The 24737-nt window shown below is 41.4% G+C and overlaps 1 protein-coding gene across 4 annotated transcripts in view; it reads right to left on the reverse strand.

Annotated features, from left to right (window-relative positions):
• ACVR1 (activin A receptor type 1) overlaps positions 1-24737 on the reverse strand; it is a 114294-nt gene that overhangs the window by 55024 nt on the left and 34533 nt on the right. The window contains exon 1 of one of the 4 annotated variants that reach the window (XM_056534571.1): positions 33-85. The exons of 2 other annotated variants lie outside the window; for them this stretch is intronic. The gene's annotated coding sequence lies outside the window, so the exon portion shown is untranslated. Of the gene's footprint in view, positions 1-32; positions 86-24737 lie in introns of those variants that run through there. One more of the 4 variants, XM_056534570.1, reaches the window with a different exon arrangement.

Raw genomic sequence — 24737 nt, forward strand, 5'->3', positions numbered from 1 at the left:
TCCTGACAAGTTGGTCACAGACAACAAGGCACCTCAGCTGTGAAACTAAAGCATGAACGGTGCCTCAGACTGTCCTTATTGCACATCACAATAAACCAGACTTCATCTTTCATTTAAAAAAAAGTATAGTTTTGAATATAAAAACTTTAAGAATTAGGCTAGGTTCACACACACACACATGATTTGCGTTAGTATATTTAACCTAAACAAGCGCAATTCTTTCCATTAGTTTTTCCCCTGTCGAATCCACTCCTAGTTTTGGTATAATATACCGTCCAAATATTGAAATATTGACCAAAAATGCTACATATTAAAGGGGTGGAAATTTTTTTTTTTTTTTTATTTAATTTTTTTTTTTTTTTAAATCATTGGTGCCAGAAAGTTTGTAAATTACTTCTATTAAAAATCTTTACCCTTCAAGTACTTTTATGCAGCTATATGCTACAGAGGAAATTCTTTTGTTTTTGAAATTTTTTGCCTTGTCCACACAGTGCTCTCTGTTGACACCTGATGCCCATATGCACAACTGTCCAGAGCAGCATAGGTTTGCTATGGGGATTTTCTCCTGCTCTGGACAGTTCCTGATACGGGCAACAGGTGTCAGCAGAGAGCACTGTGGTCAAGACAAAAAAAGAAATTAAAAAAGAAAAAAGAATTTCCTCCTCTGTAGCATACCGCTGCTAAAAAGTACTGGAAGGGTAAAGATTTTTTTAATTGAAGTCATTTACAAATCTGTTTAAAACTTCCTGGCACCAGTTGATTTATTAAATAAAAAAAAAAAAAAAAAAGTTTTCCACTGCCTAATCCCAAAACAACATGACAGCGCTTATATACAGTGTGGTCAAAAAGCACAAGAGCTTGACACAGACCAGTGTTTGGTTCAAAAGAAGAGTTTTAAATGGAGAAATTAAAACAAACCGTCTGGTACTTCTTCACACCTTGTCGTCTGGACCCAGTCATGTTTTTTGGGATATGTTAAGGACTAAAGGCCAGTGGATTTGTGGTCCTTTTGACTTTGGATCTAAGTATATTAAAGGGGTATTCCAGGAATTTTTTTTATTTGACTATGCTACAGGGGCTGTAAAGTTAGTGTAGTTGATAATATATAGTGTCTGTACCTGTGTGTGACGGTTTTTTCAAAATTCTTCTGTGATTTTCACCCCAATATTTATTTTTAACAACATACACAATGACTGTTGTCTCAGATTTTTGCCAGGTTGCAATGTGGCCGAGGCCTGACATCACTAGTCGGCTGATGACAGGGAGCCTGTCTGCTGTGAAAACCACAGGTCTTTTGAATGGATGAAGCTCATTTATGTTTCAATGGGTGGGGTGGCTGATGTGTGGGAGGGAGGAAAATGGAATTGTGGGATTTGTAGTCAAAAAAGAAAAAAAAAGTCAAAAAGGAAATACCAGTTCACAAAAATCTAGCCACAGTATTAAGGTATCTGACAACATAGCCATTTAGCCCCAAGGCAAGCGGAGATTCTTCCTAAGCATGTCCATTACTGTCTGTGAGGTATGTACTAAAATCACCTTATGTTGGATAACCCCTTTAACTTTCCATTGTTTAGGGCAGCGGTCCCAACCCAGTCCTCAAGGCCCACACACCGTCCAGGATTTAATGTTTTTTCATAGTCTATTGTAATAGAGTAACTGAAAACCCCCAGAATGTTGGTGGGTCTTGAGGACCGAATTGGGAACCACAGGTCTATGATGAAGCGTTGTTGGTAAAGGTTGTGTGGGTGTGTGTGTGGGTGTGTTTGTGTTTACATTGCGGTCAGAGGCTCCGCTCCCATCAGCAGTCCTGACACATTTGACAGGAAGAACATGCATGCAGCACTATTCACGTCAAGATGATGGGATCCTGGCGGACTTCACGGTATGTCCGGCGCTGGTGGTCTCCAGCAATGTCTCACTGTTTCCGTTATAAACGGAAACCACAACGCGAGTCTGAACAAAGCCTAAATTGTGGACTTCCAAAGCAATCATGGCAAAGAGATTCTCCTAATTTGAAAGCAGCGAGTGCCAAGGCTAAAAAATCTGCCATGGCAAAGACCGTAAATAGGTGTCAAGCAAAACACGAAATTATTATTTCCCCAATGTTCATGCTGTGCTCACATCCTGCCCTTCTCGTTCACGAATCGCTAACCTGGTCGGAGACACTGAATAAATGAACCGATTGTGGGTTTTTTCCCTTTGAAGGAAGCTTGGCACACGTTACAAAGGGGCCCTTTTTTTGTGCAGCAGACGCAAACATTCACAGACAGACCACACTTCCAGTGAAGATGACAAAGGCTCAGGCTGTACTTAATCTCATGGCACTAAAGTATGCTCCATAGACAAAACATAACATCCCTCGTCTGCATAATATAAAGGATCTCTCTCTCTCCCCCTCTCTCGCACTGTCCTGCAGGCTTCTCCAGTTACAAAAGCGCCCAACATGTCTTGGCTTTCATAAATACTGAGAAATACCATCCTCGCGGCTCTTGTATATTAGGACTCGCATCTTTGCTTCCAGCGTAAAGAATATAAAATTAGAATACCAGTTCAAGTCTGAAGGCAGTCATAGACCATATATTTGTGCCTGGAGATACTGGCAATTTATTGTCTATTAGACCCTTGGCGGAGACAAACTTTAGAACTCTTGTTTCATACCTTGGTTTCCCATGAAGATAACCTACGTGTGAGCAGCCACCGAGCCACCTGGTGCAAAGAAATATGTTTTTTGGAGTATTGGGAAGAAGGCATATTAAAAAGGGGTACTCCCGTGGAAACCTTTTTTTTAATGAACTTTTGCCAGAAAGTTAAACCGATTTGTAAATCACTTCTATTAAAAAATCTTAATCCTTCCAGTACTTTTTAGGGGCTGTATACTAAAGAGAAATCCAAAAAGAAATGCATTTCCTCTGATGTCATGACCACAGTGCTCTCTGCTGACCTCTGCTGTCCATTTTAGTAACTGTCCAGAGCAGCATATGTTTGCTATGGGGATTTTCTCCAACTCTGGACAGTTCCTAAAATGGACAGCAGAGAGCACTGTGGTCATGACATCAGAGGAAATGCATTTCTTTTTTGGATTTCTCTTTAGTATAAAGCCCCTAAAAAGTACTGGAAGGATTAAGATTTTTTAATAGAAGTGATTTACAAATCTGTTAAGCTTTCTGGCATCAGTTGATTAAAAAAAAAAAAAAAAAAAAAAAAGAATTCCACGGGAGTACCCCTTTTAAAGAGGTACTCCCGTGGAAAAAAAATTTTTTAATCAACTGGTGCCAGAAAGTTAAACAGATTTGTAAATGACTTCTATAAAAAAAAAAAAAAATCTTAATCCTTCCAGTACTTATTAGCTGCTGAATACTACAGAGGAAATGGTTTTCTTTTTGGAACACAGAGCTCTCTGCCGACATCACGGCCACAGGGCTCTCTGCTGATATCTCTGTCCATTTTAGGAACTGTCCAGAGCAGTATATGTTTGCTATGGGGATTTTCTCCTCTCCTACTCTGGACAGTTCTTAAAATGGACAGAGATGTCAGCAGAGAGCAGAGTAGGAAAGGAGAAAATCCCCATAGCAAACATATACTGCTCTGGACAGTTCCTAAAATGGACAGAGATGTCAGCAGAGAGCCCTGTGGCCATGATGTCAGCAGAGAGCTCTGCATTCCAAAAAGAAAGCCACTTCCTCTGTAGTATTCAGCAGCTAATAAGTACTGGAAGGATTAAGATATTTTTAATAGAAGTAATTTACAAATCTGTTTAACTTTCCGGCACCAGTTGATTTAAAAAACGTTTTCACGGGAGTACCCCTTTAAAAAATGGGTTTTCTTGTATCTACTCCTGCCTAGTTTTAGAAAGAATCTAAAAGAGATAGGGAAGGCGCTCCCAGAGGGTAAATCCCACTGGAGTATGGGTAAGAGTGTAATGAATCAAAGCTGCTTACCCTGGAGGGTTGTGTACCGTCGTACACAACGACAATAAGCACATAAAATGATAGGGTCCCTCTGCAGCCCTCCAACTAAGAAGAAACAGCATGTAGTATCGGCTTTGGAGCAATCAGTGGAGTAGACGCGGCGCTGACTGGACCGGAACACACAGCAGGAATAGGTAAAAATCAAAGAACAGGTAAAATGAAATGTATTGCCCAAGATGCAACGCGTTTCGCTGCGCATGCGCAGCGAAACGCGTTGCATCTTGGGCAATAAAATGTATTTGTCCTGTTCCTGCTGTGTGTTCCGGTCTTGTCAGCACCGTGTGGACTCCACCGATTGTTCTGAAGAAGATACATGCTAGTTTAAGAAAGCACAGAGATCAGCTGTTACTGGACCTACATTTTCCTTGAAGCAGCTGACATGTATTGTTACATGATGGCCGTTCAATGAATGGGCACCCATGAAGTACATAGAAGGGCCGGCTACACCAGCATGAATGGCGCCCGTTGTTTAAGCGTGCCTCCAATGATGGTCCCAGCGGCAGGATATAGGTTTAAAAGTTTGCAGCACCTTCTGAATCTGAAGACTATCGCAATTTGGTCCCACAAATCTGGTTTAAATTCACAAACTTAAATTCAAGTAACCAACTAATGTGTATTGGGGCCTCCCCGCTCTCCGCAACGGTAGAGGTCAGGGAGATAAGGGTCGGAATTGGATTTCAACTGCTTAAATGTCTTTGCTTTCGGAATGACGAGCCACCGTCAGAGCAGACTGGTAGGGTGTTACCCCATACCAGCGCCTCCCAAACCGCCCGCCTGTAGTCAATTGTAAAAATATGCTCCTAGTATGGGGCAATTGGGCAAGATGGAGTTGGCCAGTAAGTATGACACTTAGGGAGTGGTATAGTTTCAGGATTTACTGCAAATCGCATTTAAAATGATAGGTTTATGGTAGAGACTGGCTTTAAACCACCACAAACAGATACTAATAATACACACACAAAAGAAGAAAAAAAAAAAAAAGCTTCTTTCTGAAATTTCGGGAGCTGACAATTTGTCTTCCCACTAAGTTTCATCCGCCCAGAGGTCAAAGGTCATTGTGTCATAAAATGTACAGAGCACAGTCATATCAAAGATTTATTATTGTCTCAAGGGGTGTTAAAATATTAGACTTGTGTTTCTCTCCCCCCCCCCCCCCCCCCACACTGCTCCAAGGAAGGGGTGGGGGGGGGTAGTGTGTTCAGGGGTGATGTATATTGTTTATTGATATTGTGAATTTATGTAATTTTGTCCTTTTTTTTGTAAGATGGATATACCGTAATTTGTAAAATAAATTATAAAATAATTTTTTTTTAAAATAAAACAAACAAATGCACAGTAATTATGTTACAAACACAAACCACAATTTTACCACGAGAATGCACTTTCCTTCGTACTCGCACATATTTAGGGACTGCATTTTTTCCCCACATGCTTTGTGTATTTTTTTTATGCATTTGTGTCTTTTTTATATGACGTGTTTAAGCATCTGTTCTTTTGTACCTGTAGTGTTTATCTTTACAAACGATGGGGGAGATTTATCAAAACCTGTCCAGAGGAAAAGTTGCTGAGTTGCCCATAGCAACCAATCTGACGGCTTCTTTCATTTTGCAGAGGCCTTGTTTAAAATGAAAGCAGCGATCTGATTGGTTGCTATGGGGAACTCAACAACTTTTCCTTTGGACAGGTTTTGATAAATCTCCCCCTATGTGAATTATAGATTTTGAAAAAAAAAAAAACAGAAGACAATGATCCAGAGCAGAATGGATGATGATCAGTGGGGGTATGACCACTGGGAGTGCTGTACTTGGCCATCTTAATCCTGCCTATGGGGAAGCGCATCTGTCCAACCTCCAACCTGTTCAAGAACTGAATCTTAAAATATCTATGATTCACTAGATTATTATTTCCAAGTACCAGACAGAATAGGGTTGTCTGCTGAATAACACAATAACCAACTTCAATCAAGCCATTCTGAATCCATTTCGATTTTCACATTTTCCCCCATTGACTCCACTTACAAGAGAGACACAAGAGACACAAGAGACACAAGAGACACAAGAGACACAAGAGACACAAGAGACACAAGAGACACAAGAGACACAAGAGACACAAGAGACACAAGAGACACAAGAGACACAAGAGACACGCCGCCGAACTACTGCTCCATTGTGAGCCCCATTATCCAGACAAACGCCGTCTAAACCATTTCATAACATCCAGACTCCCGGCATCTCAGTAAATACAGGGAACATACAGCGGCGGAGAGATGTGTCGGGGCCTGTAGGCTTCTTTGGATGTGGTAATCTGGTAATAATTACATGGTTTTAAAGCTAAAGGTAGTCAAACATAAATCAAAATAAATATACATTAATAGAGCTACAAAATACATACTTGAAATTGCATGTGTGCATGTTATTAGACAAGTTTATTTATTTATTTTAAATACTATAAATTTCCAGGCGCAGAATAAATCCAATAGCCCAAAATTTTCAAATTGTTTTTTTTAAATACAATTTAAACTGTCTCAGTTTTTTTTTTTATTTATTTGTTTTTTTTTATTTAAATCAACTGGTGCCAGAAAGTTAAACAGTTTTGTAAGTTACTTCTATTAAAAAAGCTTAATCCTTCCAGTACTTATTAGCTGCTGAATACCACAGAGGAAATTCTTCTCTTTTTGGAACACAGAGCTCTCTGCTGACATCATGACCACAGTGATCTCGGATTACACCTCTGTCCATTTTAGGAACTGTCCAGAGTAGGAGAAAAATCACCATAGCAAACATATGCTGCTCTGGACAGTTCTTAAAATGGACAGAGATGTCAGCAGAGAGCACTGTGGTCATGATGTCAGCAGAGAGCTCTGTATTACAAAAATAAAGTAATTTCCTCTGTAGTGAGCAGCTAATAAGTACTGGAAGGATTAAGATTTTTTTAATAGAAGTAATTTACAAATCTGTAACTTTCTGGCACCAGTTGATTTAAAAAAAAATAAAAAAAAATAAAAATAAATAAATAAAGTTTTCCACCGGAGTACCCCTTTAAGCCAGCTGCCTCCCTCCCGATTCCCTTACACATATGCATGTTCAGTTTGACAGAGCATGCATGTGCTTTCAATGGGGAGAAAACCATTGCCAGACACTTCTAGTGATGGCTTAAAGGGGTACTCCGGTGGAAATTTTTTTTTTTAAATTAACTGGTGCCAGAAATGTCAACACATTTGTAAATTACTTCTATTTAAAAATCTTAATCCTTCCAGTACTTATCAGCTGCTGTATACAACAGAAGTTCTTGTCTTTTTGAATTTCCTTTCTGTCTGACCAAAGTGCTCTCTACTGACACCTTAAGTCATTTACAAATCTGGATAACTTTCTGGTACCAGTTGATTTAAAAAATTAAGTTTTCCACCAGAGTACCCCTTTAACTCCTTGATAACAAAAGCATTGTGCAATATCTGCTGTCAAGGAGTGTTGCCACCATACCCATTAGATCAGTGGTTCCCAAACTGTAGACATTCGGATGTTGCAAAACTACAACTCCCAGCATGCCCAGGAATACTGCAAGTTGCAGTTTTGCAACAGTTTGGAGACCAATGCATTAGATGGTCAGTCGCACATGTTTAATATATATGGCCATTTTAAAAGCCTCACGCACAAACCACACACCATGATTCACTTTAAAAATCTGGCTGCAGCGTTATTGCCCCCACAAAAAAAAAAAAAAAATAATAATTCTGACATACAGACAGTGGGGGAGATTTATCAAAACCTGTGCAGAGGAAGAGTGGTGCAGTTGCCCATAGCAACCAATCAGATTGCTTCTTTCATTTTCCACAGGCCTCTAAAGAGGCCTGTGGAAAATGAAAGAAGCAATCTGATTGGTTGCTATGGGCAACTGCACCACTCTTCCTCTGCACAGGTTTTGATAAATCTCCCCCAGTATGTACAGACAGCAAGTATGACATATTTGGGAGTTTTTTTCTCTCAAAAACCCAAGCGGGATCCCAGCCTTACAGTTTGTTTATCTATAGGCTTCATTAAGTCTCCATCGTGTGTCTCTAGGGCACTGGTACCCAGCCAGGGTGCCTCCAGCTGTTGCAAAACTACAACTCCCAGCATGCCCGGACAGCCGATGGCTGTCCGGGCATGCTGGGGGTTGTAGTTTTGCAACAGCTGGAGGCACACTGGTTGGGAAACACCATTCTAGGGGATCAAATCTACAGAAGTCCTAACATGGCCGATCATCTACCCTGTGGAGTTTTTATTAATTCATTTAATTTATTCTTTTTTTGACGAGTGACGCAGCTAGCTACATATACTTTGCTCTATAGCGGTAAATGCATTGTAGGATTAAATTGGATTCACAAAACTTGTTGTGCCCCAGTGCTATAGGCGTAGCTTGATGCTTCTGGGCCCTGATGCAAAATGTACAACATGACCCCATAAGGCTGGGCGATATATCGGTTCATACCGAATACCGGTGTTTTTTTCTGTAGGATATGAATTTTTCCCTATACCGCAATACCGGTCGGGTCCCTCCCCCCCCCCCCCCCCCCCCCCCCCCCCACCTCAAATGAATTGTCAGCCGCAGTGGAACTTATCATTTATGACCCGCGTGTGCTGCTCCGGTTTTCCTCCCCTCCCACTGAATCAGCCGCAATCATGTTCATGTTACCCACAGGCGCTGCTCTTCTCCTCCTGTGAGCCGCGGGCGCTGGAAATGAAGATCAGAAGTTCTACAGCGCCCGCCGCCCACTGGCTTTCATCGCTTGCAGGGGGAGGCGAGAGATTCCGTTCTCCGTCCTGCGCCCGCTGCTCACAGGAAGAGAAGGAGAGCAGCGTCTGCGGGTAACAGGATCAGTCCCCTGATGTGGAGACAGCGCTGCGGCTGATAGTTCATTCGGGGGGGGGGGGGGGGGGAAGAAAAAACAGAGCAGCGCCCGCAGGTCATATGATTAGTTCCCCAGCGAACAGCGGCTGATAACTGATAATTCATTCAAGGGGGGGGGGGGGGGGGGGGAGGGGTAAGGGGGAAATGAGTGGCAAAAAAATTACCATCAAATACCATTGAGCCGCCATAAGTTTGAAAAATATCGTGACATTTTTGGTCATACCGCCCAGCACTAGGGCCTCATATGCCAATTATAATACTGGTCTCTTATGGGGCAGATGTGCTTTAGGGCCCCTTAGGCGCCAGGGCTCCAATGCGACTGCTACCTACGCCCACTGGCCCTGCACCATAGTGTATAATTATTTACTATTCCTTTAAGGAAGTCATTAAATCCTGTCGAATAAGAGGCGGCCAAATAGTGCGTGAGACAAGAAAATGGCTGCCTCCTCCTCTGCGTGCGAGAAACACACATCGTCTGGACGGGCCATCACTTACAGCTTCTGCTGTCAGCCTCAAGACGGCTTGGCCCCGATAAGTAGTCTGGGAAGAATCCAGACAGGCGCAGGTACTTTGGCTTGTAATAAATTATGTATACGGACAATCAAAAGGCATTAAAATAAAAAGGGAATTCACAATGAGCTTTAATAAAAAAAAAAAATTAAAAAAAAATACATAAAAACACAGTATATTTATATGGGTTACAAGTCTGGAGAAATCTTATCCATCAGATGGTGAAAATGGGAACAATGCTACACTGAGAAAGAAGAGCTGTATTAAAAAAACAATAATTATATATATATATATATATATTATATATATATTATATATATATATATATATATATATATATATATATATATAATGCTCAGCGTTAATACCATTATTCTGTATCGGGTCGAAAAGAACTAAGACACGAAAATACAGAAATCTATTTCTCTCCCCAGCTCTGCTATTCTAGGCGTATACCAAATGGCTTGGATCTCTGAATCCGTGCCAAGACGGCTCTAAGTGATGTCTGGCCTCTGCAGACGGACTCCATTTTCCTCCAGCCCTGCTGTAATTCACAGAGGTAAAAATAAACCTTAATCATTTTAATGTGCAAATAACGACAGTCCGCAAAACGCCGCTGTCTTCTGCAATAACCGGCATCCCTCTTCATGGACCTGACAGCTGGTAGAAGCAGTGCTGGAGTTTATAGATTTATACGTTTATTTTCATTCTGATAAAGTTATTTAAATAAATAAATAATAGATCCTTCTCCATTTTGCAGGCATTCTGGTGCAATGGCATCATGTTACTGGAGGAAAAAATACCGTACAATGGGGGAGATTTATCAAAACCTGTGCAAAGGAAAAGTTGCCGAAGTTGCCCATAGCAACCAATCAGATTGCTTCTTTCATTTTGCAGAGGTCTTGTTAAAAATGAAAGAAGCGATCTCATTGGTTGCTATGGGCAACTTTTCCTCTGGACAGGTTTTGATACATCTCCCCCAGAGATTAATTGCAGTTTTGGAATTTGAGTGTACGTCTGATGTTGTAGTTAAGGGAAATTTTTTAAATTAAGAACAATTCATCTTATATTGATAGGACTTAAAGGGGTATTCCAGGCAAAAACTTTTTTTTTATATTTCAACTGGCTCCGGAAAGTTAAACAGATTTGTTAATTACTTCTATTAAAAAATCTTAATCCTTCCAATAGTTATTAGCTTCTGAAGTTGAGTTGCTGTTTTCTGTCTAACTGCTTTCTGATGACTCACGTCCCGGGAGCTGTCCAGCTCCTATGGGGATATTTTCCCATCATGCAAGGGATATTCTCCCATCATGCACAGCTCCCGGGACATGACATCATCGTTGAGCAGTTAGACAGAAAACTTCAGAAGCTAATAACTATTGGAAGGATTAAGAATTTTTAATAGAAGTAATTTATAAATCTGTTTAACTTTCCAGAGCCAGTTGATATATAAAAAAAAAAGTTTTTGCTTGGAATTCCCCTTTAAGTTTATAAATGAATCTCATAAAATATAAAATACAAATATAACTTAAATACACTCTTGTTGTAGTCTTAGGGGCTGCAGCTCCAGGGAAAACTGTAGTTGCATGTATGCAGCATATCAAAAATGGCTGAACTGAATAGCAGTAGCTTTTATTGGACAACACAGGGTTCAAAAATCCCCTTATGGATGTAGCCAGCAAATTCTCAACAAATTATAGCTGGGTTATCCAGGAAAATTGTATATATCTCAACTGGCTCCAGAAAGTTAAACAAATTTGTAAATTACTTCTATTAAAAAAAAAATCTTAATCCTTCCTGTACTTATGAGCTGATGAAGTTGAGTTGTTCTTTTCTGTCTAAGTGCTCTCTGATGACACCTGTCTCAGGAACTGTCCAGAGTAGAAGCAAATCCCCATAGCAAACCTCTTCTACTCTGTGCAGTTCCAGAGACAAGCAGAGATGTCAGCAGAGAGCACTGTTGCCAGACAGAAAACAACAACTCAACTTCAGCAGCTGATAATTATTGATGAGGATTAAGATTTTTTAATAGAAATAATTAGCAAATCTGTAACTTTCCGGAGCCAGTTGATATATAAAAAAAAAGTTTTTTCCTGGAATACCCCTTTAAAAGGGGGCACTCTACTGGCCAGCGTTCGTAAGTTAAATAGTTTTTGCCCTGCAGGGGTCGGCCACGAATCTCGTGACTTCACGGCCATGTCCCCTCAATGCAAGTCTATGGGAGGGGCGCGGCCGACCCCTGCAGGGGCGAAAACAACGTTCAGAACATTTACTTCAGAACGCTGGCCAGTGGAGTGCCCAAGGTTATTGCAGGTCAGTATTACCAACCTCTAAATCAGCGTCTTCCAACCAGGGTGCCTCTAGCCGTTTCAAAACTAGCATGTCCATACAGCCATGAGAACATTCTCTAAGGCCATGTTCACACTGGCGAAAATGGTCAGGATGTCCACCTGGAAACCATAGGCAAACATTTCGCACATTTGGTTGTTTCAGCAGCACTAGGACCGTTCGGAAATGGGCCATCTCCAAATACAGCAACGCATTTCCAACCAGAATCCTCAGCAACATTGAACGATTCAACATTTCTGTAAACACCAGTGTGGTGCGCCACGGGAGTGCGATGAGGTGAATGGGGCAGATGTTTTAGCCCAGCGGCAGGTGCTCATAAATGTTCATGATGCCAGGACATGGTTTTCCTGGTAACCACCCGCACGGTAGCACCACTATTCCTTGGTTAGGCAGGGTAATAATAGCCCAAGACCAGGTTAGGGTTAATGGTAGCTTTACTGGGGTAGACAGATAGTACAGTCTTTACAGCTAGGCCAGGGATCCCAGAGAGGTGACCAGTAACACAGAGGGGACCTTGCAGCTTGTTGGGAATTGCAGTGTCTGGATAGACTTTAACTCAGCCACGCTGACTATAATAGACTTGACTATAGACTTGACTGTAGGTAGTGACAGCAGACAGACGACCTGACTTACTGGTTAGGCTTGAGGCCTCCAGTTGTGCTGGACCCTGGCTCTGAGACCTTTGGTCTTTACTGTTCCTCAGCAGGAGTCAGAAGAGAGATTGTAATGTCTCCCCCTCTTACAAAGGGGGGGGGGGGGGGGCTGAGCAAGAAACCTGTAGGTCAAGCTGCAGGTCACCTGGTTAGCTGGTGCTCCCTGGGTAACAAACATGTGGACAACGACATCATGTGACTAACTCAAAGGTCCTTTATACCTAATATACAGATAACATAAAGGGGGAGACCCTGCAGGACACAGAGGGACTCAACCTGACAGGGCCCAAGTACTGTACGGGGACTATATCCTGTACTGAGACATTACACCGGGATCAGGATTTCCGCAGAAGAAACATCTGCTGCAGAAATGGCTGCATGTGCACAGTGCAGGCAGAATCCCATGGATATTAATGCCAAATATTCCTGGGGAATTCCACCGGAAATGCATTGCCATTTATGGAGACGCTGAATTTCCGAGTGGTGCCGCCAAATCGAGCAGTTGTGCGTAATGTCCGCCTGGATTTCCATTTTCGACCGTGTGCACATGGCCTTAAGACTGCAAGTCCTACTAGGCGTCGCAGGGTCATTATCAGTTCCCACGATTTACCTTCAGAGCTAAAGTTATTTGATCATCACACAAAAAAATAAAAAAAATAAAAATAAAAAATCAGCTTTTAAACCTTGGCATGCAGCAATTCCATAACCAGCAGGAGGACACGTGCAGGCAGGTCTATGGGGGGACAGGTGTTTAGACCGGCATAACAGCAGACAAGTCATAATAGCTATAATTGTCTAAATCTATTAATACAAGGTTGAGCACTGAAGGTTCAGCCTGGAACTTTTGTTTTTCCATTCGGATTAACAGTTCATTTCTCAGGAAGCAAAAAACAAACTCTGTTTGACCTGGCAAGGAAAGAGGGCACTTTAATGCCTGACACTAATATAATAAATTAACCTTCTCTGCTCCCCTCCCCAAAATGTTCAAACAAGAACCATATAGAACTATGCTAATAATAACCACCAACTAAAGCATATGTATCCCTGCCAGAAATGTAATTTTTGGTTTTCATATAGTACAATACTGGGGCAGATTTGAAAAAGGTACTAAAGCCAATATGAGTATTTGAAAATTCGTAACCTATATAAAAAAAATAAATGTATGCAATTTACCATGAATTATCACTGTTTTGCAACAAGATTAAAAACAAAGAAAAGTTAAAAATATTTTGTCCAATACCCATTTACTCAACTCCACTATAAAGCTAAGGTAGAAAATTAGAAAAATTGTCTGCCAGGAAAACATTGAAAGACACAGACATTCTCCAAAATTGTATAGAACATGCTTGGACTGCTCTGAAATGTGCTGCCTCCATAGACTGACAAGGCATTTCAAGAAGAATCCGCAGAAAAAATAAATAAATAAAATGAAAATTTTTATTGTTTCTGCAGATGCTAAAATCTGGATTTCCGCAGCAGACGTTTTCGTTATCTCTGTTGCATTAGAATTCCTCTGTGTGAGCATAGCCTAAGGATATGTTTACATGGAATTTTTGGATCTTCAATTAAGCCTCCAAACAAAACAAAAAACCACCACAACAACAACCACCACCACCAGGTAGTTTTTTGGGGGCTATTGGCCAAAAAATTGGCTATTTTGGGACATTTATGGCCCAAAACAGGTGCCAAACTGCAGCCATATTTTATGACTTAAATGGACCAAAAAATGTCCCTACATGACTTTTCAGCTTTGTGTGAGAACAAGCCGCTTTCTCCCACAGTTTAAAAAAAATAAAATAAAAATCAACGAGAACCAATATGTCCACTCTGGGTTGCAGAACTCACTTTTTCGGCTGTTTTACGGTGTGGAAAACCCAGCCTAAACAAGCATGATCAGCTTAGCCAAGCATGCATGTGCGTTTTTCCCAAGACGGTAGGCAAGAAAGGTTATACCAGACGACTCTGAACATCAGAGGAGCAAGACCACCATATTCAATATCTCATTCCACCAACATCTGCTGTTGTGATGGGGAAGTCACAAGGTGTTAACCTGACGTTCCTTGGATCCAATGCAAAAAAAGTGTAATGCCACCCCCCAACTATCACGTGCCAGAATACTGATTTGTATTATGTGGCAGATTTTGTATTATATGTATTATGGGGCAGAGGAGCCTTTAGACCCCCTAAGGCAATGGGTTTGGGTATGACTGCTAGCTCTGCACAGCTTGTGGAGGCCCCTTACAAATTAAATCAGTGTGCCTCCAGCTGTTGCAAAACTACAACTTCCAGCATGCTGGGAGTCGTAGTTTTGCAAAAACTGGAGACATGCTGTTTCGAAAACAATGCATTAGATACTTGCCAGGTTTAGCCCAATTATTATTATTAATGATAATAATCATAAAAAAAAATAAAATGTAGTATATATTATTTTTAGTAATAGTAATTATTTTTAGTATATCATAATATTTTTTAGCAATAATAATATGCGTATTTTAAGTATTCATATTAGTCAATTTAGTATTCTAGAATAAAACACTTAATACTAAAAAATATACTATTATTAATAGAGATGAGCGAACTTACAGTAAATTCGATGCGTCACGAACTTCTCGGCTTGGCGGTTGATGACTTTTCCTGCATAAATTAGTTCAGCTTTCAGGTGCTCCCATGGGCTGGAAAAGGTGGATACAGTCCTAGGAGACTCTTTCCTAGGAATGTATCCACCTTTTCCAGCCCACCGGAGCACCTAAAGGCTGAACTAATTTACGCAGGTAAAGTCATCAACTGTCGAGCCGAGAAGTTCGTGACGAATCAAATTTTAGTTCGCTCATAAGTTCGCTCATCTCTAATAAAAATATACTATTATTAAATACTAAAAATACAAAACTGTTAATATATATTTTTTTATTTTGATTATAATTTTGATTATTATTATTAAAAATCATTGCATTACAGTCTTTGTACTTGAAACTTTACGCATTATCCAAGTCGCTCGTAAAGTGTTCCAATGAAATAAAATGAGAGAAGAGCACAAAGGGAAGAGCTGTAAATGCCCGACATTCTGTCCAGGATTGGAGATCAGCGTGTAAATATGTCAGATGGCCACAGCGTCGTTTCATCTGCTAACAACTTGTACTTTAGGTGCCATTTCCTGTGTCTTCAAACGCACAGACGACCCCTTGGTTACATACATGACTGAGGAATTTCTGAACATGCTTTGAACATTCCTAAGATTTCTCTTCCAGACATACAACACACAGATAACGTTGCGAAAAGTGCAGGCGGTGTTCGGAAACGGACAAGGTTGTAGGACAGATGTGGACAACATGGGCCTAAATCCCACCGTACGGTCTTAGTAGGGTCGCCACCTGGCCCGTATTTTAACGGCACAGCCGGTATTTTGGCCACTCTTCCAGTATTTTTAGATAAAAAATACTGGCCACGCAATGGGCGGAATTTATCCAACCAATCCTCCAACTCCCGGAATGTTGCACCATATACTATACCAGTGTTTCCCAACCAGAGCGCCTCCAGCTGTTGCAAAACTACAACTCCCAGCATGCCCGGACAGCCAATGGCTGTCCGGGCATGCTGGGAGTTGTAGTTTTGCAACAGCTGGAGGCACCCTGGTTGGGAAACACTGATGCATACTATATACTACCATATAGTCCAACATGCTGGGAGTTGTAGTTTTCGTTTGGGGCAGCTACTGAACCACAGGCTGTATCAGGGCATGCTGGGAGTTGTAGTTTTGCAACAGCTGGAGGCACCCCCACTTGGGAAACACAGATGCATACTATATACTACCATATAGTCCAACATGCTGGGAGTTGTAGTTTTCGTTTGGGGCAGCTACTGAACCACAGGCTGTATCAGGGCATGCTGGGAGTTGTAGTTTTGCAACAGCTGGAGGCACCCCCACTTGGGAAACACAGATGCATACTATATACTACCATATAGTCCAACATTCTGGGAGTTGTAGTTTTCCTTTGGGGCAGCTGCTGAGCTACAGGTTGTATCATGGCATGCTGGGAGTTGTAGTTTTGCAACAGCTGGAGGCACCCTGGTTGGGACACACTGTTGCATACTATATACTAGTACATAGTCCAACATGCTTGGAGTTGTAGTTTTTGTTTGGGGCAGCTGCTGAGCCATGTATCAGGGCATGCTGGGAGTTGTAGTACGTAACTAACTAACTCCGGAATTTAATTTAAATTAAAAAAAAAAACAAACAAAAAGTCACATTAAAACAAAAAAAAGTTCTGTTAAAAACTGCAGATCAGGTGGGGGCAAACAATGAGCGCTCATACAGGCCCGTATAAAAGGAGAATTAAAAATATATATATAAGAAAATTATAGGGGTCAGAATAGGACAAAATTCTGCGATGTCACATATATATATAATTAAATTATGCAAATTAGCATGGCAGGTATTTTTTTTTTTTTGGCAAGAAAGGTGGCAACCCTAAATCCCAGACAGGTCGGCTCCACTGCTGCTTGTTGTATAGATTGGCTCACTAGTTAAAGAGAGCAACAAAGGGCAACGTTCCAAAAATGAGGCCCAGCAGAAGCGAGCTCCTTGTGACTTTCCATTGAAATTATCTCCAACGTCTGGCCTATCGGCTGATAAGGACCTCTCTCACAGGTCGGAGACTATTCTTCACTAAAGTTTCCAAGTGACGTCTTTCGCCTGAAGATTACACGTTGCCTGCTGCTAGAGAAGAGTCACAAAAGCCCCGCTTGTTTAAAGTTAGCAAAAACTTTGGCACCGCAAGAGGGAAAGCTCATGGAGAGAGAGGGGGGGGGGGGGGGGGGGGGGGGAAGAGGCACTTTAGTTTTCTCACCTGGAAGGATTAGACATTTTTGTGGTTTAACTCCACATCTGCGGTTCTAGCTAACAAAAACTGCACCCTCCAACAGAATGAATCAGAACTCACTCCCACGGCCGTGCATCTGCACAGGGATTACATGTCGGCCTATTGTCTTTTTTGTTCTAATAATGTTGTATGTACGGTAAATACAAACAGAGGACCATTTCAAAAACACGTCTAGGATGCCGTGTCAAAGTGGCCCAGGCGTCACATGGCGATGCACTTGTCAGAAAGAAAACCCACCGCCACAATCTGAAAAAAAAAAAGTACGGATCAAGCTAAAAATATTTCTGCAACGAGTAGTTGGCTCCGCGCCGAGAACTGTGTATAAAATAAAAAAATAAATAAAAAGAGAACACTTTTTTCGTGATGGATGCAGTACTGTTAAGGAAATCAGACGATTCCTCTTACAAGGAGGAAAAAATGTGTTTAAAGGGTTACTCCATTCTCCAGCATCCGTTACATTGAGTTCCTAACGCTGTGTGCGGGCTTCCGTGTTCACGCCCGCCCCTTGTGACGTCATGCCCCCTCAATGCAAGTCTATGGGAGGGGGTGCGAGGCCCTCTCCCTCCCATAGACTTGCATTGAGGGGGCGGGGCGTGACATCACGAGGGGGCGGGGTGGACGTCACGATGGGGCAGGCATGAACACGGAAGCCCGCACACAGCATACGGAACTCAATGTAACGGATGCTGGGGAGCGCAGTAACCCTTTAAATCAACTGGTGCCGGAAAGTTACACAGATTTGTAAATTACTTTTTTTTTTAAAGAAGTATCAAATTAAAAACAAAAACCTTATTCGCAGTAGACTGGGGGGGGGGGTCCGACTGCTGCAGACCCCCGCCCCCCCCAAACCCCCCCCCCACCCGATCTCCTGTGCAGAGCACCTGTTGAAGTTAGCTGAACGGCTCCCACATAGAGATATATGGAGGGGGTGTGGCGGCCCCCGCTTCGGGCACGGGTCGTGATGCTCCGCTCTCTGAAAAAGTCAGGGCTCCATACAGGAGATCGTGGGGGGCCCCCTACCAGTCGCCCCCGGTGATCTAAAACTTTTTTTTAGTATGACTTCTCTCCTTTAAAAATCTTCTTCACCATTTCAGTATTTATCAGCTGCTGTATTCTCTAGAGGAAGGAGAGTTGTTCTTTCCAGCCTGACCACAGTGCTCCCTACTGCCACCTCTGTCCAGAGCAAGAGGAAATTCACATAGCAAATCTGTCCTGCTCCGGACAGTCCCTGACACGGACAGAGGTGGCAGCAGAGAGCACTGTGGTCAGGGTGGAAAGAACAACTCTCCTTCCTCTGGAGCATACAGCAGCTGATACGTACTGGAAGGTTTAAGATCTTTATAGAGACCAAATATTGTTTTTCTGCTCCTATGACAAAACTAGAAAGAAGAATAAGTTTGCCACAAAAGTGTGAACATACCCCAATACTGCCATATGCATGTGCCAATAATCAGAAAGTGACAGTAAAGCTCCCCAGGCTGTCTCCTAAAGACAGTACTCCTCAAAAATACTCTTCCACTGGAGGAACTCAGGAAGGCAGCGGATCCTTGGCCAATGACAAGGGAGCATACGATAGAGGAGAGCTTGGAGCAATCACAGCCAATCACTTGCTGAGAATGGACACCATTGTGGCCAGTGATTGGCTGAGCCGGAAGGTTTTGTTCCATGCACTCGTCTCAGAAGGAAAACAAAAGTAAAGATCGAGGGACTGGAAAGAGGTGAACGGGAGCTAAGGGGAGCCAGGGTGGTCTTATTAGTACCATGTTTTTATTCCTGATGGAAAACAACAGTAATTAAAAAAAAATTTAAAAAAAAGAAGGATCATATAGATATGTACAGTGTATATAGGTGTTGCATCCACCAGATGATGTCCTACATTGACATCACCTACATACACCGCACAAACCTTTACGGTCATTTTGTAATCCTTGACAAGTGCAGCGCAAGCAACATTCCCCTTTCTGCAGCCACAACGCTAACACATTTTGCAATACAAACTTGTAAGAGCGAGGCGGGTAGGCGGGATTTGGTGGTTTGTATTAAGATGGAAATTCTCAGCAGTAGAGCGGGTGTGTTGGGGCACATATGCCTGGCAGCACGGAAAATCTATTATCCTTTTAATTAGATGTAGAACATTATTATTATTAGCTATATAGTGTAAATCATTCGACATGTTTACGCCACAAAACGCTCATCAATTTTAGACAAGTGCAAAAAAAAAAATTCTAAGTAGGTTCCCATTAGTCAATGGTGTAAAGTCTACAGGCGATTTGACCAACTGGGTTTATGATAAGGTACTGAGGGTCTTCATGTGGGAAGGCTGGAGTTTGTTGTAGGGTTTTCACTACCTTTTAAAAAAGGCATTTCAAATTACATTCAGAGCAATCACAATCTCAAATTATTATTTTTTTAAATAAAAGTTAAAGCCAGGTTGATCAGTACCTTCTATAGATGCCTGATCATACGACCATAGCATAGTACCCATATAACATCTATGAAAAACAATCCCCATCTTGTGCACATGTGAGGTCCATCAACCGTTACGAACATACCACTATAGCCAGACCTAATAATTGTGGAAACCAATCACGGGCCGCAGTATTGATATCAACACGTCATCACCGAGGATGGCGATTGGCTGCCACAGTCAGCCCAAAGAAACCCCAACACCGTACTGGAGTGCATAAAGACTGATCTGAAACCAGGGAACTGATGCCACTAAAGTGACAAACAAGGGTGGCTTTTAAAAAGTTGGGGTACAATTTTTTTTATTTATTTATTTTTGTTATTTTATACACATTTCAAGATTTTGGATGGAAAAAAATACATAAGCAAATTTGGCTAAATTATTCTTTAAATTTTTTCATGTCTAAGCACTTTCTCCCGAAGGAAGAAGAGGACATCTCTTAAAAGACTTACAGGAAAAAAGTTATTACTGAATTCTAGGATTATTTTTTTCTTCAGATCTGCAGAGTTATCATGGGTTGTACATCTGCCTGGTGGGAGTTGGATGCTTTTCCAAAAATAAAAAATAAAAAAATTAAAAGTTTCACTATTAGTCATCCAAAATCTGCAGATGAAACAAGACGACTAAACAAAAGTAACCAGAAGAATACCTTTCCATTGTTTTCTTTAAAGGGGTACTCCGGTGAAAACCTTTTTTCTTTTAAATCAACTGGTGCCAGAAAGTTAAACAGATTTGTAAATTACTTCTATAAAAAAATCTTAATCCTTCCTGTACTTATTAGCTGCTGAATACTACAGAGGAAATTCTTTTCTTTTTGGAATGCTCTCTGATGACATAACGAGCACAGTTCTCTCTGCTGACGTTATAATAATAATAATAATAATAAATAAAATAACGCTTTATTTATTGTTGTCCTTAGTGGGATTTGAACCCAAGTCCCCAGCACTGCAAGGCAGCAGAGCTAACCACTGAGCCACCATGCTGCCCTTAGCACGCATCTGCTATGCATCTGCTATGCATGGTTGCTAAAATGGACAGAGATTTCAGCAGAGAGCACTGTGCTCGTGATGTCATCAGTGTTCCAAAAAGAAAGGAATTTCCTCTGTAGCATTCAGCAGCTAATAAGTACTGGAAGGATTAAGATTTTTTAATAGAAGTAATTTACAAATAGGTTTAACTTTCTGCCACCAGTTGATTTAAAAGAAAGAAGGTTTTCACCGAGTACCCCTTTAAGAATGGATGCTCTTCACAGATATTTTTGCAACTTTAAAAAGCATTTCAGTCATGCTCAATAATATTTCTAACAAGAATCAACACGAAAAAGTTATTTTCCCCCATTAATTCATTTGGATAAATTTTAAAAAATACTACAGTATTTATGTCCATGTATATTTTTGACCAACTACAACGCATTATCTGGCTTCTGAATCAATACTTTAGCTTCCTCCTGGCATAAATAGGTTTCCTTTAAAACCGAGGGAAGAGAAATTTGCGTCATTCTTGTTCTATTCAGACCCATGGAGGACGGCAATTCAGTATAAAAATACCCAGTAGGTTATTTATATGCTCAACCTTATTTGACATGAAGTACTCGGCAAGGTAGCCTTCATTAAGTAGAGGAGTCTGCATGGACTTTAGTCTATTAAACAGGAAAAAGGTTTCCCCAACCATAAATGGTGTATGCTGCTTGTGCGTTTATCATAATGCAATGATGAAAGGTTTTAAATGGTCCCACAATTTATTTTTTATTTTTTTATATGTCAGAGATATTAAACTTTTTGATTGGTCGGGGTCTAAGTGCTCAGATCCCAAACGATCATTAGAAGCCAGGAGAAGTGCACACTTCCCGTTTTCTCCTGGTTCTGCCATGTGACTGAGATGGTCTCAATGAAAGCCTATAGGACAGTCTCGCTCCCATAGACAGGGCAGGGGTCTCATATGGAAAGTCTATGGGACGGTCTTGCCACACAGATCAGGGAGAGAAGAGTGTGGCAGCGTGCTTCTCTCCCCATTCATTCTAGTAGTGATCGGTAGGGATCTTAAAACATGACAGGTATACTAAGGGTTTGCACTGTATTACATAAACATGGCTGCTAAGGGGTTACACCTGTTAATAGGCTGTATCTGATATACAACCCATGAATAAGACTGAACTTTAACTCTACACAACCTGTAGACAGGTGTAGCACTGTTTTAGGAAGAAGGCAGCCATGTTTTTCTAAAAACCATTTTGAATGGGCAATGCCACTTTTGACACATCGTAGAGAGGAGTCAAAAGTTTTGATCGGTCGGGGGTCTCAGTGTTCAGACTGCGGACGATAGCTAGGAGAAGAGCACACTAAGCGACACAAACTTACAGTGCAAGTCTATGGGACTGTCTCAGTCAGCTGCACTTTTCTCCCTACTTGTTCTTAGGGTTTGAAGACTCAGACCCCGGCAGATCAAAAAACTTTTGACACATCTGTAGGAGATGTCAGAAGTTTTTTTTAAAGTGAAAGGTAAACTTTGATAGTAACCTGACAGCAATGATGTGGGTAGGATAAGTATCAGTAGGGCTCACAAGGTCTGTCGGTCCATGCTGTGGTCCCCAGAGCATGGGCTTAGAAATATCCAAAATGCCATTCCGCAGTTCTCTACAGATTGTATGATCACAACTGCTAAATTATTCGGGACGATCCCAATTAAACTAGGGCAGTTGTCTGAGCTTGGGGAACCTATGGCAATCTGGATGGCATCTCTTCTTGTCAAGCCAAGGGTGAGATAGACAAGACAGCCATTGTGACCGTCACCCAGAGGGCCACATATATCTGGATACTTCCCTAGGTGTGGAACACACTTTGGGCAACGTGGGGTACATTGGATATTGTGGACAATTAAAAGGGGTATTCCAGGATTTTTTTAATTTGACTATGCTACAGGGGCTGCAAAGTTAGTGTAGTTCATAATATAGTGTCTGTACCTGTGTGCGACGGTTTTCTCACAATTTGTCTGTGATTATCGCCCCAATATTTATTTTTAACAGCATACAAAATTACTAATGTCTCGAGCTTTCCGAGGTTGCAGTGGATCGTGACATGACATCACTAGTCAGGTGTGCAAATGGAGTCCGCCCTGCTTCAATGGATGGAGCGCCCGCTGGGTGGGAGAGAAATCATTTTTGCAACAGCTGTAGGCGCCACGGTTAGAAAACACTGGTCTTTTGAATGGAAGGCAACTCATTTGTGTTTCAATGGGGGGGGGGGGGGGGGGCGCTAATGTGTGGGAGGGAGGAAAGGGGCTCCAAACTTACATGCATGGAACTACGGAATGTTTAGTTTTTCAATGAAATACAATAGGAAATCCAGCAGTTAAATACTAAAATCACCTTATGGTAGATAACCCCTTTAAAGGGGTACGCCGGTGGAAAAAACCATTTTTAAATCAACTGGTACCACAAAGTTGAACAGATTTGTAAATGACTTCTATTAAAATAATCTTAATCCTTCCAGTACTTTTTAGCTGCTGAATACTACAGAGGAAGTTTTCTTTTTGGAACACAGTGCTCTCTGCTGACATCTCTATCCATATTAGGAACTGTCCAGAGCAGCATATGTTTGCTATGGGGATTTTCTCCTACTCTGGACAGCTCCTAAAATGGACAGAGGTGTCAGCAGAGAGCACTGTGCTCGTGATGTCAGCAGACAGCTCTGTGTTCTAAAAAGAAAATAATTTCCTCTGTAGTATTCAGCAGCTAGTAAGTACTGGAAGGATTAACCCCTTCATGACCCAGCCCATTTTCACCTTCATGACCTGGGCATTTTTTGAAAATCTGACCACTGTCACTTTAAACATTAATATCTCTGGAATGCTTTTACTTATCATTCTGGTTCCGAGATTGTTTTTTCGTGACATATTCTACTTTATGTTATCGGTAAAATTTCACTGATATTTGTATCCTTTCTTGGTAAAAAATCTAAAAATTTCATGAAAATTTTGAAAATTTAGCATTTTTCTAACTTTGAAAGTCTCTGCTTGAAAGGAAAATGGATATTCCAAATAAATTACATATTGATTCACATATACAATATGTCTACTTTGTGTTTGCATTAAAAAATTGACAAGTTTTTACTTTTGGAAGACATCAGAGGGCTTCAAAGTTCCGCAGCAATTTTCCAATTTTTCTCAAGATTTTCAAAATCGTAATTTTTCAGCGCCCAGTTCAGGTTGGAAGTGGATTTTAAGGATCTTCATATTAGAAATACCCCATAAATGACCCCATTATAAAAACTGCACCCCTCAAAGTATTCAAAATGACATTCAGTAAGTGTTTTAACCCTTTAGGTGTTTCACAGGAATAGCAGCAAAGTGAAGGAGAAAATTCTAAATCTTCATTTTTTACACTCGCATTTTCTTGTAGACCCAATTTTATAATTTTTACAAGGGGTAAAAGGAGAGAAATCACCCTAAAATTTGTAACCCAATTTCTCTCGAGTAAGGAAATACCTCATATGCGTATGTAAAGTGTTCGGTGGGCGCAGTAGAGGGCTCAGAAGGGAAGGAGCGACAATGGGATTTTGGAGAGTGAGTTTTTCTGAAAGAGTTTTTGGGGGGCGTGTCCCATTTAGGAAGCCCCTATGGTGCCAGAACAGTGGACCCCCCCCACATGTGACCCCATTTTGGAAACTATACCCCTCATGGAATTTAATAAGGGGTGCAGTGAGCATTTACACCCCACTGGCGTTTGACAGATATTTGAAACAGTGGACTGTGCAAATCAAAAATTTTATTTTTCATTTTCACAGACCACTGTTCCAAAACTCTGTCATACGCCAGTGGGGTGTAAATGCTCACTGCACCCCTTATTACATTCCGTGAGGGGTGTAGTTTCCAAAATGGGGTCACATGTGGATATTTATTGTTTTGCGTTTGTCAGAACTGCTGTAACAATCAGCCACCCCTGTGCAAATCGCCTCAAATGTACATGGTGCACTCTCCCTTCTGGGCCTTGTTGTGCGCCCCCAGAGCACTTTGCGCCCACATATGGGGT

This window comes from Hyla sarda, chromosome 8 (genome assembly GCF_029499605.1).
Source record: "Hyla sarda isolate aHylSar1 chromosome 8, aHylSar1.hap1, whole genome shotgun sequence".
Taxonomy (NCBI): domain Eukaryota; kingdom Metazoa; phylum Chordata; class Amphibia; order Anura; family Hylidae; genus Hyla; species Hyla sarda.